A 12,188-nucleotide genomic window follows, 5' to 3' on the forward strand; every position below is an offset into this window, starting at 1 on the left:
ATTGGTGATGTCATGCTTGAGAGCAGACGGAGGCCGTCGAGGGACATTGAGTCGAGAACAGCGCCCTCTACCAAGAATTTTCTTTCTGAACCAGCAGACACTGGAAGAAGATATCAAAAGATAAGGAATATGTGGGAGGAACATCCCGTCAAAAGAACTTTACAATAGGTAATTTGTTCTTCTATTGAGGAGTGTTTCAGTCTACATTCGTTTATCCAGAACTTCACATCTTTTGCGATTTAGGATTTCTATTGTAGCGATACTCGAAGGGAACAGTTTGGTGGTAAACCCAACCTGTCCTGCAATATCTGAATAAAGAACCATATTAACCATCTGATCTTGAATCATTTGTCTCACTGCTCAGCCTACCACAACACACCCAGTGTCAGGGAAGCAACAATAATGTTAGATGACACTTAACATAGGTAAACAAGAACTAATTTCCATTGGCAACCTTTGACTTCATCCATGAAAGTTTACCAAATTTGGCAAGCAAGTGTTCTGGCCAAATCCAAACACTTGTGCCAAATTTGGTGAAGTTTCACTAATGTTTTCCTGTACAAAAACAATTAAAGAAAAAAGGTCTTTGCACATGGTTTTACGCAGACCCCCAAAAAACATGCTTTCAGTACACATTTCAAAAGTCCCAGATTTTATTTTTGAGATTATACCCACATACCTAAGGCTTTATTTGAACTGGACCATGCGAACAAATTACAAAAATCTGACCAGCCAATCACAAAATATTTATTTTTTCGTGAAAAGAAAAAAAGGTCTCTATATTCGCACTTGCTCAGAAAGTGCAGTATCAACTATATGCGGCTTCACAGAATACCCATAACCATGTAGGTGCACTACATGGCCAACAAAGAAACCCTCGGAATAATGTGCATAATGCAATTCAGCACAATTAAAAGGGCATGAGCAACATGCACATATCATGCGACTGCCCCCAGAATACAATTGACAACAATGAGCCTAGAGTACATGTACGATCAATAAGCACAGACTACAAGCACACATACAATCAACATACCATTGGAAACAAAAAATTGAAACACCACACACAGTAGAGTTCAGCACAAAAGGCAAAGAAAACGCACACAGAAGCCACTCGTACTGTCTAAATACAATTGACCACACTGAATCAAGACAAAACAAATAACCAATATGCACACACAAAACAAACGCCCAACGGTAACGCAGAGTAAAGTCTACAACCATCAAAGGGCCATAATGAGACCCTTACAGTACACACTCCAGCAAGATGAAGTACTTCCCTAATACAAAATCTATCACACTACAAATGAAACCTAAACTCACACCACTATTTACAACATTCCCTTTAAATAGCTTACATTTATGGTATAATTAAAATGGATCTTGGGAACTCTGTAAAAAATATTAATATTAGCAAAACCAAGATTGTTAGGACTGGTGCCAAGTTGAAGAAAAACCTTTTGTTTGAAAAATTGATGGCACCACGCCTGAAACTGTAGAAAGCTACATTTATCTTGGGGTACCTGTAACATTTTGCCCGCATTTTAAATTCTATGGTCTTACCCAAGATTCTTAAAAAATGGTTGGTTTTAAAAAAGTTTGTCTGTAAACATTGGGGTTTTAACATTGAAGGATTAGTCTCCATTTATCGCACCAGTATTATTCCGGGTGTTTAATATGGTATTATTTTTGTGCCCGAGTCCTAACCAAAATGATTGGAAATTTTGGAGGGAAAGCTTCGAAGATCTGTTCTCGGTGTCCCCTCTTCTGTGCCAGTGGAAGCCTTGAGATAAGAACTTGGTCTTCCAACTTTGAGGTCCATTTGGCTTTTACAGCACTGAAAAATGTATGTTATCTCTGTGCGCTGCCTCATGCTCGCATGATGGTCTATTAGGCCTCACTGCTAAACAGTCCTTATTAACATGCTCCAACTCTTTTCTGCAGGAATTGTGCACCTCCTGGTTATTACATCCCGACAATATTGGTTTGCAAGCGCCAGACTTAAATGACTCTTCGACTGCTGAGCGCCTACTGAAGACCAGAACTTCTGTTTGGGACACTGGTAATGGCCTTTGTATTGTAGCCTTCACTCTAAAAAAAACGATAGGTTATTCTCTGCACAAAGTTTTTCTCCCAATATGGTCCGTTCGTATTTGGCCAACCCGTGTAGTATCCAGCAGAAAAGATTAATTGTATATTTGAGATTTAACATACTTCCTACCAGAGAATATTTCGGTAGCTGGAATGGGACTCTGTACGAGGACAGAATTTGTCATTTATGTCAAGGTCCCATCGAAACCTCACGTCATTCTCAATAGCTGTCCAACTTTAGGTGCAGCTTATGTGAAGTGATCCTCAATTTTGACACATGTGGAACACAGTCAATCCAATCCATTTTGGCCCAATTCAATAGTGGTGACCACCTCAGCATTCTTTATTTGGAAAGAGGCTCTACGCTTGTTTAGATAGTACAGCCATAATTTGATTGGGAAATATCACCATGTTAGTCGCTGTCTTCTGTACTGTTTTTAGATTGCATTTGTATTGTTTGTATTCTTATGAATATATGACATGATTTTATATGTTCCCATTTTCTTCTATCTAACCAATACACAATTTTTCTTTTTTTAAATATGACTTTTTTTTTTTTTTTTTTAAGTACAATCATTCTCATTTTATTTCAGAAATGTAAGGGTGGACTGGGCTCAAAGAGCATATGAATTGCTGTACAATATACAACTTTAAGAAACACAAAATCAATTTAAACAAATAAAGCAAATATAATGTTCTATTCAGGATGCGGACTACAATCATCTGTAACAGTACATAAAAAGCCCAACTTTTAAAAAAACTTAAGAAGTATGCTATGATAATTTATTTATAACGCACTTGTACACAAGTGCTTCTAGGAGTGACAAGGGAGGGAAGACAGAGGGAGGACAAGAAACCATTTTACTGGGCCTTGTGTCATTCAACTCGTGCAAGTGCAAGACTGAGACGTGCAACTTCAGGTGGTCCGGCTCAATAAGTAGTTCAATTGTTTACAGAAAACATAGCATCGTCCAGTTATAAAAAAATGCCATGACGAATTCCATAATCTTGGACTGACACGGGAGAAGCCCTAGCTATGTTTCAGGGCTTTATTAGCATATGGTATATCGAGATGAGCCAGAGCCACACTCCATTTCACTGTAGTGTCACCCCACATATGTTGCTGCAAGGCCTTGCAGGCAATGCAGCGTATCTTGAATTAAATCCTTTAGTCAAAGGAGAGCCAATGCAGAGAGAAGAACAAGTTACTTCTTACCTTGTAACGTTGTTTTGACGGGATGTTCCTCCGACGTATTCCTTATCTTTGATAATATGTTTCCAGCTTGCTGGCCTCGGAAATTTTTTTCTGTAGAGGGCGCTGCGCGTCGACGTCCGACGAGTCGATGTCCCTCGACGGCCACCGTATCGGCGCCGACGTCATCATGCCCATAAATAGCCACGCGCTGCGTCCGTTGCTCAGTTCCGTTTTGTAGCATAAGAGAAGTCATGCCTGAATTGGTTATTGACCTTGAAGGAGCGTAAGCTGCAACCACAAGGGAAGTATCACTGCGGGGATGGTTGGGAGGGGCGATAAGGAATACGTCGGAGGAACTTCCCGTCGAAAGAACGTTACAAGGTAAGAAGTAACTTGTTCTTCGAAGGGATTGTGTCCTCCGACGTATTCCTTATCTTTGATAGACTCCCATAGCAGTGGCATGTAATTGGAGGTGGGAGTGAGAATGTTATGTATGCCTTTAGGGATGGACCGAATGTAATACGGCCTTGCCAAATCTGGTCTCTTGAGTAGTGGAGGAATACAGATTGTAAAATTTTGTGAATGTATGTGCGGACGACCATGTGGTAGCCGCACATATGTCTCGGACCGGTACCCCTCTTTGGAGAGCCGAAGAGGCTGCGATACTCCTGGTTGAATGAGCCCTGAGATTTTGGGGTTGCTCTTTCCCTGCCAATTTGTAACATTCCAGAATGGCCAAAATAATCCACCTGGAGATGGTTTGTTTTGTTATGGGTAGTCCCAACTTGTGACCAGAGTATCCTACAAACAGTTGGTCTGCTTGCCTGATCCTAGCCATTCTGCTGATGTAAAAGCTCAGAGCTCGCCTTGGGTTCAGCCTATGCAGCCTTTCCTCCTCTTTCCCCGGATGGGGAGGAGGGTAGAACGAAGGTAAGGTAATTTTCTGAGTAATATGAAATTCAGAAACCACCTTTGGGAGGAAATTAGGCTTCACCTGTAGGACAACTTTGTCCTTGTGGAAGATTGTATGTGGGGGTTTACAGGAGAGAGCTTGTAGCTCGCTCACCCTCCTAGCAGATGTTAGTGCTACCAATAGGATAGTTTTAAGTGTGAGAAATCTCAGCGCACAAGCGTGAAGTGGTTCGAATGGAGTGCCCATTAGGAAGTTTAAGACTAAATTTAAGTCCCATAAAGGAACCTGGAATGGTTTTGGAGGATAAACATTAGTTAATCCCTTGAGAAATTGTACCACTAGAGGAAGTTTGAAATACGATGGTTCCTCCGCAGTGCGCTTGAAGATAGAAAGCGCTGCGAGATAGCCTTTTACAGTGCCAACTTGAAGGCCTGAGTTTGCCAAGTAGAGTAGAAACGATAACACTGTTGGTGTACCACATGAAAAAGGGTCGATATTCTCTCCCCTACACCAGCTGCAAAATTTGTTCCAATGGCAGCGGTATAAAGACTTTGTTGCTGGCCTTCTGGCCGAAAGCAACACCTCCATGACGTCATCAGGGAGTTCCCAATCCTTGTACCTCACCTTTTCAGAAGCCAAGCGTGAAGGTTGAGGGTTCTGGTGTCTGGAATGTAGAACCTGACCTCCCTTCTGCGAGAGAAGATTCTCTTTGAGTGGAAGACGGATTGGAGGACAGATGGACATATCTAGAAGGTCTGGGTACCATGTTCTCCTGGCCCAATCCGGGGCAATTAGGATCATGGTTTTCCGGAATCTTCTCAACCTCCTGATCAATTGAGAAATAACAGGGACTGGTGGGAATGCGTAAAGGAGTGGAAACTCCCAGTCCACTACGAACGCGTCTCCTAGAGCTCCTCTCGGGGGAAATTCCCTTGAACAGAACAGATTGCACTTCCTGTTGGTGCTTGTGCCGAACAGATCCACCTGAGGGGTTCCCCAAAGGTCGAAGATCTCTTGAAGGACTTCCTGAGCTAGTTCTCACTCGTGGGAGACTGTGCTCTGCCTGCTCAGAGCGTCCGCTGTCAAGTTCTTCTCTCCGGCTAGGTGGACTGCCGATAGAGCGATTCCTTCTTGGATTGCCCAAAACCAGAGCTGCATTGCCTCTCTGCACAGTGGCAGTGATCCTACGCCTCCTCTTTTGTTGAGGTAGTGCATGGCCACCGTGTTGTCCGTCATTACCAGGACATTTCTCCCCTGTACTGATGGCAGGAAAGCTTTCAGCGCTAGTCTGATCGCTCTCAGCTCCAATAGGTTGATGTGTAGTCTAGACTCCGATGGAGACCAACGACCGCTGATGGTCAAGTCGTTGGCATGGGCTCCCCACCACGTGAGTGAGGCGTCTGTGACTACTGTTATCTCCGGCCATGGTTGTCAAAACAGTTCTCCTTTCAAGATGTTCTCTGGATAGGCCCACCATTGAAGGTCGCGGGCTACCTTGTCCGGAATCCGGAGGAGATCTGTCATTCTCCCTGAGAATTGCGACCACTGACTTCTCAGTGCGCACTGAAGAGATCTCATTCTCAGGCGAGCCTCTGGCACAAGGAAGATGCAGGATGCCATGAGGCCTAGCAACCTCAAAAATTCGAAGGCTTGGAGACGTTGGGCATTTTGAAACTTGGTGAACATCTGTAGAATATCTTGAGCGCTCACCTCTGGTGGCGGGGCTTTTCCCAGGGAAGTGTCCAGGACAACTCCAATGAACTGGAGTCTCCGTGATGGTATCATCTGTGACTTCTTTAAATTGAGGGAGAAGCCCAGTCTGTGAAGGAAGTGGCAGACATAATCTAGCTGGGCCTGGGCCTGGGCGTTCCGAAGATACAGCCCTGATCAGCCAATCGTCCAGGTAGGGGTAGACATGGATCCCTTCCCTCCTTAGACTCGCCGCCACTACCGACATCAGCTTGGTGAAGACCCTCGGGGCAGAGGTCAGCCCAAATGGCAGAACTCGAAATTGATAATGAGAGTCGCCAATTGCAAACCTCAGGTATTTCCTGTGTTTGAGATGGATTGGCACATGGAAATAAGCATCCTGAAGGTCCATAGATACCAGCCAGTCCTGGAGCTGGAGGGCCTGAAGGATCTGAGAGAGAGTTACCATCTTGAACTTGTCCTTCCTGAGGAACTTGTTCAATTCTCGTACGTCCAGGATGGGTCTCAGTCCTCCGTCCTTCTTTGGTATGAGAAAGTAGGGGGAGTACCAGCCCTTGTTCCTGTCCGCTACAGGTACCGTTTCTATGGCACCTTTCTCTAGCAGGTCTAAAATTTCCTGCAAGAGGAGCAGATCTGGAACTTTTAGAGAGCTGTTCCCCGGTGGATGTCTCTGAGGAATGTGTAGAAAGGTTAGGCAGTAACCCTGGGCAACTGTCTCCAATGCTCAAGCATCTGACGTTATAGCCTGCCATTCCGTCAAATGGTGAGTTAACCTGCCCCCTTCAGGTGTATTGTGTGGGAAGGCCTCAGAGTGGTTTGGGGGCGGCTGATGTGGATGCCGAGGGTAAAGAGGCACCTGCTGCTGCTGCGGCCTTAGTACTTTTGACCCGTCCACCTCGGGTGGATCTCCTTTGGCCTCTTTGAGCCGGCTGTCCTCTGCCTTTCCCGAATGCGGAATAATAGCGAAAGGACTTTCCTCTCCCAGAGGTTCCTGAGGGGCGAAAAGGAGTTTGGCGGATAGCAGCTCCTAAAGATTTTGCTGCTGCTTTAGAAGTCTGCAACTTTTCCAGACTGTCATCAGCTTTTTTCCCGAATAGTGAAGAGCCGTCAAAGGGCATATTCAAAAGTCTGGCCTGTACATCTGGAGCAAAGCCAGACTTTCGCAACCATGCATGCCTGCGGATTGTTGTACTTGCCGCCATGGCCCTGCTGATACGGTCAGCGGAATCGATGCCAGTTTGAAGTGATTCGCACATGGCATCTTTGCCATCTTTAATAATGTTAAGGAAGGCTTCCTTTTCCTCTCCTTCGGGTATGCAGTCAGCCGCTGATGAAGCACACTCCCATAGTGTGTGACTGAACCTGGCGAGCGTACAGGTGGCGTTGATGGACTTCTACGCCATACTACAAGCAGAAAAGACTTTCTTCGCCATAGAATCGTACCTCTTGTCATCTCTATCCTGTGGGACAGTAGGGTAAGCGGTCCTACTGCTAGATGAAGTTGCCGCTTGAATCACCAGGCTCTCTGGAGTCGGGTGTTTTGATAAGTATTCAGGGTCAGCAGCCGCTACCCTATACTTGGCTGACAATCTTTTATTGACCGCAGGGATAACTTCAGGAGTTTCCCAATTAGATGTAATTTTCCTTTGTAAGGCTGCATGGAAGGGGACCACAGGGTCCTCCTGTGGACCTTTGTCTAATATGTCTGTTAGGTCATCCTGTTGAAAAACAGGTGAAGGCGCAGACCAACCCATAAATTCAATAATTCTTGCCATAAGGGTTCTATAGGGTGTTTTGGCATGTTCTCCTGGGTCTGATTTAACAAATTCCACTTCTGGGGAAGTGTCCAGCCCACTTGCCTCATGTAGTGACTCCTGTAGGTCCTTCAGCCTTCTTTCCTCAGAGGTGAAATCCTCTGAAATAGGCAGTGTGGTTCTCTGTAAACCAAATGTTTCCTGGTCAGAATCTTCCCCCTCTTCATAAATTGAAGACAGTCCAGGGTACTCTGACCTCTGAAATGGTGTAAAACCCATCTCTAAGGCAGAAGGAGCCAAACTCGTCATTATTGTGCGAGAAAATGTCGATGCCGATGTGACAGGCTCCGAAGGCACCGAGAACGGGGTCGAAAAAACTGGAAGGGGTCTCGAAGAACTCGAGACGATCCTGATCCTACTCGAGGACATCGACGACGGTCTCGGCGTCGTGCCGGAGGCCCTTGGAATCACCGTTGGCTGCGGAGTGGCCTTCGTCTTCTCTTTCATCGGCGTCAACGATGGCGTCGAGTCGATCGACCGATGCGTCAAAGGAATCTTCGACGACGGCGTCGAAGACGGTGCCTTCTTACCCGATGGCTCGTGGCGCTCTCGGGTGGAATGTTTCGCCGGGTGCTGCGACTCGCGGCATTTTGATTTTTTGGGTTTTTCACTCGCGGTATCACCCTCAGCTGTCTTCGAGGGGGTCGAGGCCGCGTTCTTGAAGACGCTTAACATTTTCTTTCTGAATTCTTCCCACTCAGCTTGAGAGCTGTGTTTAGTGGGACAGGAGACCCTTTCTGGGGACACAGAAGACGATGAGGAAGGGGATCTTCGACGTCTCTTTTTTGAGTGTCTTGATCTCGACGAATGGTGAGAGCTACTTCGAGATCTAGAATGGGAATGTTTTCAACGGCGAGGAGACGAATGCCTCGACTCAGCCGAAGAAACCTTCGAGGAGGTTTTGACTGACTTACCTCTCTCAAGCTTCCCCTTGCACTACTTCAGGGCTTTCTCCGTCATGGACATGCAGTCCTCACACTCCGAACAATGGTGCTCAGATCCCAAGCACCACAAGCAGATCCTGTGTGGATCCGTTATCGACATTTTTTTACCGCAGTCTCGACATTTCTTGAAGCCGGATCGCGGCGTCGTCGGTTCCGATGAAGATGCCATTGAGAACGAGAAGGTATTATTCGAGGAGATTATAGTAGTTATCCTGACTGAACTGAGCAATGATGTTCCGAGGCCCCACAAAGCGCAGAAAAACGGAACTGAGCAACGGACGCAGCGCGTAGCTATTTATGGGCATGATGACGTCAGCGCCGATACGGTGGCCGTCGAGGGACATCAACTCGGCGGGCGCCGACGCGCAGCGCCCTCTACAGAAAGAAAATTCTGAGGCCAGCAAGCTGGAAACGTATTATCAAAGATAAGGAATAGGAATACGTCGGAGGACACAATCCCTTCGAAAAGGAGGGATGTGATCAAACGTTAGTGCTTCCTCGGCTAGCCAAGTAGCGGTATGGAATACGGATTTCAAAAAAAGTCTCAGACACTTTAGGGCAATCCAGAATCCAGAACTGGACAAAAGTGTCAAGACTTAACCAAGGAAAGGAGAAATTTGCTCTTAGTCGAATTACATTGCCAATTTACATGCAGGATGTGTTTAATGCAGGACAATCCTAAAAGCAATAGCCATGATCCTTCAATGACACTTGAGATAGAACGATAACCGGGATACTGGAGAATTCTGAGTGCAGCAGGCAACCAGAACCTTCTTGTCCATATCCCCTCCATAACAAGGTGAAATAAAGTTGATAACAAGCTTAAACCCATCAGGCACAACGTATGCCACAGGCAAAGGGGTCAGGATGGCCAATGCCACTCATCTGGACCTATTGCAATAAGCCAGTGAGATATGATCTAACCAGCAATAAAGTGCTTCTTAGTTGCCAATTCCTTCTGGATTATGGCAATTTTCCAGATAAACAAGGAATAGTGGAACATTTACCCACTGAATAAACAGGCATGAGAGAAGTTATGGTTGGCACAATGCCTTACCGTCTGGAAAGGGGCTATTGAAGGCTATCTCAGGGATTGGAATAACCACTGGATGAGCAGGAGCTAAAAGCAGCTCCTAGAAATCAGGCTTCAACCAGCGAGCACGAGCTACCTCCAGCAAATGAGCTTATATCTACATAAGTCAAAAAAGGTAGCAGGCGCTCCTCTACAGAAAGAACATGGCATGATAACCTGTTCTGAGATGAGAGTTTGCAGCACACGCTTTTTGCTCACTGTACCTTTCACAGATGGGAAATATCCATTTGCATATCAGTCTTTGTCCCGCCCACATGGGCAGTCCAGCACCAAAATGCTATGGCAATTCCTCTCTGAACAAGAGTACCACCAGCAACCCCATACACGTGTTTCAGCCTTTTTGGGCCTCATCAGTGAGGTGAAGCTGTGCCTCTCTGAGCGCAGGGAGTCCACGTCTGGTTGCCCTCGGGTAACTTAGGGTGACCAATCCCCAGTTCCTTGCAAATATGTCAAAAAAGGTAGCAGGCGCTCGCTCCTCTCCAGAAAGAACATGGCATGATAACCTGTTCTGAGATGAGAGTTTGCAGCACACGCTTATATCTATATAAGGTTCCACAAATCTAACTTTCACGAGAGATGCAACCTTTAAATGATGTCTAACCCATATGACCATTATACTTTACATGCTTTTTAGATAAGTCATGCTGCTTCTTTATACACCTTGCTTAACACACACAGGGTTAATGTCACATAAGTATGTTTGTATGGCACCAGTTAGCTATCAGCGCCAAAACTAGCTCCTGGTAGCAGTTTTGGTGTCCGGTTAACCAGGGGATTTTCTTGGCTTCAATCGGGAGCTAAATAGCTCTCCTCAATTTCGTACCTTGTTATCTGATGTCTAATCTGAGGATTTGTAAAATGAGTAAGCTTTCACAATCACCCGCGTACACCTAATGAGAGCACTGATTTAATTATAGGAGCCAAGAGAGATTCTCCAATTTATGCAAATGGCACTTATGCTAGGGCGCCACATTGCTTTCCCTCATGTTTAAATAAGCGGGGGCAACAATATACACTGCAAAGCTCAGAGTGTCCACATGACCAACCGTCTCAACTTCATTGGCGACATGAATAAGTGTGTCTTGAAACTAGAAAATCGGTAGTTTTGTGATTTTAAGCAGCTTCCATTGGCCAATTTGCAGGCTTGTAGTGGCTATAAATGTAAAAGGACTAAGAGGTAATTGAGATTGATGCCATTTTAATTTAAAAATAATTCATCAAGTTTCCAAAATACGGCCATAACCCTTTTCCAAGCTATTCCTTGCAGACATAGTATGGACTCGCTGTGTAGCACGGGGCCATAACCACTTCCAAAGTCTTGTTGCGAACCAATTTCCATTTATCCGTTTTTAAAAAGGGAAATCAACATTCATTTAGGAGGGTTTTAAAGAAGAGGCTCGCATATCAGTGAACATGCTAACAGTTTATTTGGTCTCCACAATCGCTCAAGCAGATGTTTAAAACGGTTTATTAAGGATCCAGACTTGAATGCTCGATGTAATCCAGTACTGTGTACCTGTAATAATTATTTTCATATTTAGGGTGGGATGGCTACCTACAGTACCAGAATGGCAGCGGGTTCTTTAGTCAGGACGTCTTCTAGGGCTGAGCGAGTGTTTGCACAAATTGACAGGATGTAAATTAGTGTTTGACGGTGCACCATTTCAGGGATTAAATGCTTAAACCCTGTATAGAGGTGGGCTCGGAGCATCAGATGCTTTGCAAGCGAGAGAACGCATTCAGTTCTACTGAGAGTGCATGTACTGCAAGAGAAAAGATGAAACCCAGTAACTAAAACTATGTTCACGCATAGGATGTGAAATGGGCACCTTTTACCAAGTGTTATCATTAGGTAAACTAACGCAGTGACGTCATTTCACCAAGAAGTGACATCACACGACCCATGGCCTCTGATGAAGTCACATGAAGTGATGGCATTTGACCCCACCCTGAAGTGACATCATGGGAAGCGATGGGACGTGACCTTTCACCCCTTGACAAAACAGTTAGTGGCATCACATAGCATTGTTCCTAAGTACTCTACAAAAAATATGGTTACGATATAACTATAATGTGATATACATTTCATTCAAGAATGGATCACCATATGTATCAATATCAGTGTGTATAGGCCCATATTACGAAAGTACTGTGAATGCAAGCAGACGTCCAAGGACAAACGATAATGATGCGTTATTATTTAGCACTCACGCTTAAGCGCTTTATATAGAACAAATATACATACAATATCACCCATCCTGTGTTGGTACTTATTTAGCGACCTCAGAAGAATGAACGTCTGATTTGCGGTGTTAAAGAACATCCTAAATCAGTGACTCACCCCCTGAAGTGTGCCGTAACAAACCTTTAATGAGTCTAGCAATTATTGTATAGAATTCCAGAAACACACATTATTTGTTATTCCTAT

General features: G+C 44.9%; 1 protein-coding gene across 2 annotated transcripts in view; it reads right to left on the bottom strand.

The window, feature by feature from the left end:
* The window catches only part of NDFIP2 (Nedd4 family interacting protein 2), a 693,434-nt gene that overhangs the window by 228,589 nt on the left and 452,657 nt on the right, over positions 1-12,188 (bottom strand). The gene's annotated exons all lie outside the window — the stretch shown is intronic.

This window comes from Ambystoma mexicanum, chromosome 7q (genome assembly GCF_040938575.1).
Source record: "Ambystoma mexicanum isolate Mex_15411 chromosome 7q, UKY_AmexF1_1, whole genome shotgun sequence".
Classification (NCBI taxonomy): domain Eukaryota; kingdom Metazoa; phylum Chordata; class Amphibia; order Caudata; family Ambystomatidae; genus Ambystoma; species Ambystoma mexicanum.